Raw genomic sequence first — 6000 nt, forward strand, 5'->3', positions numbered from 1 at the left:
AATTTCACTCCTTCTTGTGCCTTTAACCAATTTTACATGCTTATATCTGGCAATCTGAGCAAATGATTTGAAAACAACAATATGCAAAGAACAACCATTGGTGAGTTCCTACCATCTTGTCTAGTGAAACTCTGTATTATCTCTAAAGTTTTATGTAATAATTATTTTTTTATTCTCTTTAATGGTTTGAACAATCTTCTATTCTTACATCTGGTAATCTGAGCAACTTTGTAGGAAGATAACAATATGTAATATAACAATCACTGTTAATTCCTATCATTTGGTTTGAAACCCTGTATCATTTTTAATTCCCGCACTTTATTCTGTTTATGTGATGTTGGTATTTTGCTATTGCTCCTTTTTTCACTACTCTTTTTAAAAAAACAAAAAAATTAAAATTACGTTCTTACTGACCACTCACATTTCTACGTCCATCCACCACAGCGACTCCCCTGATTATCTGCTGGTATTCCTAACGTACTATCTGCTGTAAAGTCTTTTCAAAATCAACGCTTATAAAACTACATTCTTGATTCTGCCCCTAAATCCAGGATGTCAGGATACAGGTGGCAGAACTTGGAGGCATATGCACAACCTGTAAGGAATGTGGACTTGAACAAATGAGTCATGGAATCTCATTCGGTCTCCTTTCCCTTGTCTAAAAATAAGGGTACCGATAAGGGCAGTACACTACACTTGGTACAAGTTTTAAATCACATAGTACTGTATACTTGCTTTCTATGGCCACTGTGACAATTGAACACAAATGTCATTGCCTGGAGGAATATCACTGTGTTATGTTCTAGAGGTGAGTGGACCAAAACAAATCTCACTTGGCTACAATGAAGGTGTTGCCAGGCTGTATCCTCTTCTGGAGGCTCTAAAGAAGAATTCATTTTCTCAGGCTTCATGAGGTTTCTGCCATTCCTGCACTTTGGTGAATTAACCCAGAGGTATTTCCTTCCATGATACTCAGTTGCACAAATATTTTGTCTTTGGCTTCATCTTGCCAATTATTAAAAGTCTGAGAGTTAGTACTTTAGGTGATGACTATGGGACTGAGTTTCTGGCTAGAATATTAAACATAGCATTGTTCAAGCCCACATTCCCTAATGGGATAAAAAGCCGGCTTTCCGTATCCACATCTGTGTGCTCAGCCACCAGGGATGAAACATATTGAAACAAACAAAATAAATAAAAGATGAAAATATAACCATTAAAAATGATACAAATAAAAACACTATTTATATACCATTAATGTTGCACTGTTGGAGCTAGATTTTTTTATATTTATGTTGTAAAAATACAGAGTCTAAAGCAAGAAAGACCAAAATAATGAAATGTGTATTCTATTATCACACAGTAAAAGGAATTGTTGCCAGTAAGATAGCAAAATTACCAACATGAAATAGTCCTTTTTAAAATCATCCTCTCTGTATAAACTCACTGTTAAAAATATTTATTTTACTCCGGAGTATTCACTATTCCAGCTAATCATGTCCTCATCACCAGACACAAATCACCTCAGAATCAATTTTAAAGCCCAAATCAAGGTCACTTTTCCGTAACTGCATGGATCCTGTTTACCCCAAGTGCATAATTGCATTCACTGGAAAGTAAACTTGATAATAGCATGATATTTAGCATGATAATAGCATGATAGTAGCATGATAAAACCCTGATATTTGCTAAGGAATACGGACACAGTTCTCTGCCTAAGGTTCTTGTAATTGTTTCCATATTTGAGAAATGCACTGGTATTTCTACCTTTATGTCTAACTTTGGATTATTTAAAGTAATGCATGTGGCTATGTGTGTGTATTCGTATATCCAATCAACAAGTAGTAGCGTGACCAATAGTCACATAAAGCAAAGGTTGGAGAACTTTCAAATCAAGGAATCATGACTGTCTCATGTAAGCAGATAAGATGCAAGATATAAAGGTAAGCATGGTTCCACATGTGTCATGCATCGCTTAGCTGTGTAGGGATATTGATGAAACTGCTACTTGATGATAAAGTAGCTGGATCCTTTTTCCTACCCCCAATTTAGTAAGATTCTCAAGTTTTGTAGCATTGACATTGCAAATTGGATGACACAGCTATATTTGAAAAAGCACTGCTATTTTGTCTTCAAGGAAGAAAACATTACAGAGTAAGACAGAGTCTCTGGATCTCTACCCTGCTGTCCTGTCTTCTCTGTACCACTTTGGCCACATTTACAGTCCTAAGTACAAAAAACACCATAAAAATCTTCACACTTAAACACCTGGGATGCTTGCTTTCTTCCGAGCACTGCTTGAAGCAATCTGCATGAAGAATCTCATTTACCCTCAGTACAAATGTAGAAAATGATCTATCACATTTTTCCTTTAGCTCATCTCATTAATAGAATAAAGGAGAAAAATTCATCGATCATCTCACTAGATCAAGGAGAAACTGGATGAAATTCAGTATCCATTCGTTGCTGAAACTTCTGAGGTCAGGGCAGTAGAGAATTTTACTAATCTGGAAAGAGATATCCTCAAAAGCCCTACAATTAAACATCAAATCTATTATTGTCTTTATAGTCATTTGTGCACTCAAAGTCTTGCCAAGAAAAGAAGGTAAAATGACAAAGATCTGGAAAAGGGAATATAAAATCCTTATGAAAAACTACATGTTAGTTTTTAGAGAAAGATGCAAAGGAATCATTGCATAAGATACGGGAATTATCAAGGTCATAATAATATCGCTGGACTCACAGTTGAAATTTAAATATAAAATGCATTTATAATATACCAGTAACAAAATTTATAAAATGAAGTTGAGGAAACAGTATGCCGTTTATAATAGGATTAAAATAAATATATCTTGTATCTGGTAATCTGAGCAATTTCATTGAAGATAACAATATGTTATATAACAACCACTGTGAATTCCTATGATTATGTTCTGAAACCCTGTATCATTTCTGTTGCTTTTGCTTTGCTTTGTTTTTGTCTATGCTGTTCATATTTGGCTCTTCTTCTTTCTTCATTATTCTCTTTAAAATAAAAAAGTCTTGAAATAATCACACTAAAATGTGTTATAGCCTCTTTACAATGTAAGACAAAATTGAGAGAAATTTTAAAACCTGAATAACATGATATACCACATTTTTGGGTTGTAATATTCAGTATTTTTAGGAATACTGTAATTTTTAGTATTTTTAGTAATTTTTAATTACTAACTTAAATAATATTGTAATTATTATAAGATTAATACTATAATATTATATATTACAATATTAATATTATAATATTTAGTAATATTAATATTGTAATATTTAGGTTGTAATATTTAGTATTTTTAGTGAATCCCCTACCCACCAACACATACATGAATTGCAATCTCAGTAAATATTTTTGTAAAAATTGAAAGATGAATGCAAACATTCATATAAAAATGCAAAGCCACAAGAACTGTCAATGCAATGTGAAAAGGAAGTAAAAAAAAAAAAAACCTAGGAAACAATACTATAAAAATATTTACAAACCTACTGTGGCTAAGACAGTCAAGTCTCAGAAATTTGGAAAATATGTCAAATATGAAAATTCTTCAAATTAACTTGCAAATGTATGCTTAAGGTAGGGGTAAAAGGGTGCTGCTCAAGTTGGGAATCGTCATTCCTAAACAAATGATGCCACCTTAGTTGGAGATCAGAAAAGTTAAAGGTGAAAAGATAGGATAGAGTGGGAAAATTACTATTAATACACGATTTGTGAAGAGTTTTGTTGGGACAGAGTGGCTAAAGTTGAAGGAGAGTTTCAAAAAATTACCCGATCCAATGTCAAGCACTCACGAAAAGGTGGGGTCAGGAAAGTACACATTAAAACAATGAGTTATCACTACACACGGACAATAACTACACTTACATAAAACATGGTAAATACCACATGGCAGTGGTCACTTTGGACCTCAGGTTCATCGCCTACCGGTGAGAATGTAAATTGGTATCACTGGTCTGGAAAGCTAGTTGGGTCTCTCAAAGTGTATCATATTGTAGAGCTTAAAACTTCCTTCCCCACCACTCTGGAAGCACACGTTTATATGGGAAATCATTGCAGCACTACTATTAATAGCCCTACACTGGAAGTAAGCAAAGTCTCCATTTACAGATGAAAAAATGCAGAATCTGTAGTGCAGAGGGGAATCCAGGAACAATGTGAAAGAACAAAGCCCTGTTTCTGAATAGATTCCTGAGTTACAAGATACTCTGTACAGGAAGTCAAATTCAAACTGTGTGATTCCATTTTCACAAAATTTAAATATAAGAAAAACAAACCTTTGGATTTACAAGTGAGGAAGGAGGCAGTTATCTTGTAGGCTTGAGATGTTTAACCTCTTTGATATTAGATGCCTACATTTTTATTATTGTTTACCACATCATTAAATCTTACATATTATTAATCAAGTTTATTCAGCTCTGCTGATATTAATGTATTATCACACAACTTTAACTTAGAATTGATACATGTAATGGTCAAATACATTTTATAACAATATTTAGTGTAAATTATTATTTTTAATGTGAATATGCATTCATATTCACAAATTAGTTTAATCAATCTCTACTGTAATTAAATCAAGATGCAAGGGAAATATATTTATCATAACTGTAATGCTACTTTAGTTATAAATTGGTTTCAGCAGCTTGAAAGAAAATTTTGGAACAAGAGCCACTCAACACCACTCTTCCTCACTAACAATCAATGTCCAAGGAAACAGAACTTCAGAAAGATGAGAAGATTTTGAAAACTGAACTTAAAAACTTCCCTATTCTGCTTCTCTTTCTAAAATTTTTTTTTTTTTTTTGGTGTTTTTCCGGTACCGGGAACCAAACTCACGACCTTGCGCTTGCCAGGCAGGCGCTTTGACGCTGAGCTAAACCCCCAGCCCCTCTCTTTCTAAAATTGGTAGAAGCAATAAAAGTAAAATTGTTAGACTCTATCAATGCTTAAGGAATATTTCAACAATGCAAAGCAAGTACGCTAAGAATAAAGACTACAAGAGGAATTTATACTAAACAGAAATGATCAAATAAAGATTCCCTCTCATGGATAAATGTTCATGGCAATAGTAATTATAGAGAGCTGGGGATCTAGCTCAACGGCACAAGTGCAAGGTCCTGAGTTCAATTCCAGATGCCAAAAAAAAATAAAATAGTAATTATAGAATAAGAAGTATATGGAAGTTCAATGTTTCACTGGACTGGAATGATGATGTAGTATATTATTAGAATACATACATACTATGTAGCAATTTGAGATTTTTTTAAAAATGCATGACATAGAAAGCTCATACAATGTTACAGATCAAGGTGCATCTATGTTTTACACACACATGCATATGCACACAAATGCAGATATAAATAACTTAGGGGGTCAGGCACTGTAGCACAGTCCTGTAATCTTAGGAATTTAGGCGGTTGAGGCAGAAAGATTGCAAGTTTGATCCCTGTCTGGACAATTTAGCAGACTTAGTGAGAACTCGAGTCAAAATTTTAAAATTTTAAAAGGATTAAGAATGTAGCTCAGTTCAGAGTTCCTGGGTTCAAGCTCCAGTACCATAAAACACAGCAAGATGTAACAAAAAAACAAACAACGCAGTGGAAAATATATGGATGGGAAATTTCTGAAAAGAAACTCTTTCAAATGGGTATTTCCAGGAAATGGTATTAAGATGCTAGGTGACTGTTTTTAGTTTCCCAAGTTAGGTATTACAGATCTTTGTTTTAAAATAAAAAATAGTTCAGAACAAAAATTACAGACCAAAGTAATATTGCAAGGGTTTTAGACACACAAATAGCACTCTGGGGAAAAAAAAGTAAGCCAATATCCTTGACATGAAAAAAATTCAGGGTTTGACAGTTGCTAATAAAAAAATGTGAGATAGAGCTACAGAATTAATTTCAGCTCATTTAGATTTCAACACAGCAGGGCATTTCTTTTAAAAAGGAAGGAAAGAAGGAAAGAAGGAA

The 6000-nt window shown here is 33.6% G+C and overlaps 1 protein-coding gene across 1 annotated transcript in view; it reads right to left on the reverse strand.

Annotated features, from left to right (window-relative positions):
- The window catches only part of Anos1 (anosmin 1), a gene marked incomplete at its 5' end in the record, with an annotated part of 200453 nt that overhangs the window by 10035 nt on the left and 184418 nt on the right, over nucleotides 1-6000 (reverse strand).

This window comes from Chinchilla lanigera, unplaced genomic scaffold (genome assembly GCF_000276665.1).
Source record: "Chinchilla lanigera isolate Chin_1 unplaced genomic scaffold, ChiLan1.0 scaffold00098, whole genome shotgun sequence".
Classification (NCBI taxonomy): Eukaryota; Metazoa; Chordata; class Mammalia; order Rodentia; family Chinchillidae; genus Chinchilla; species Chinchilla lanigera.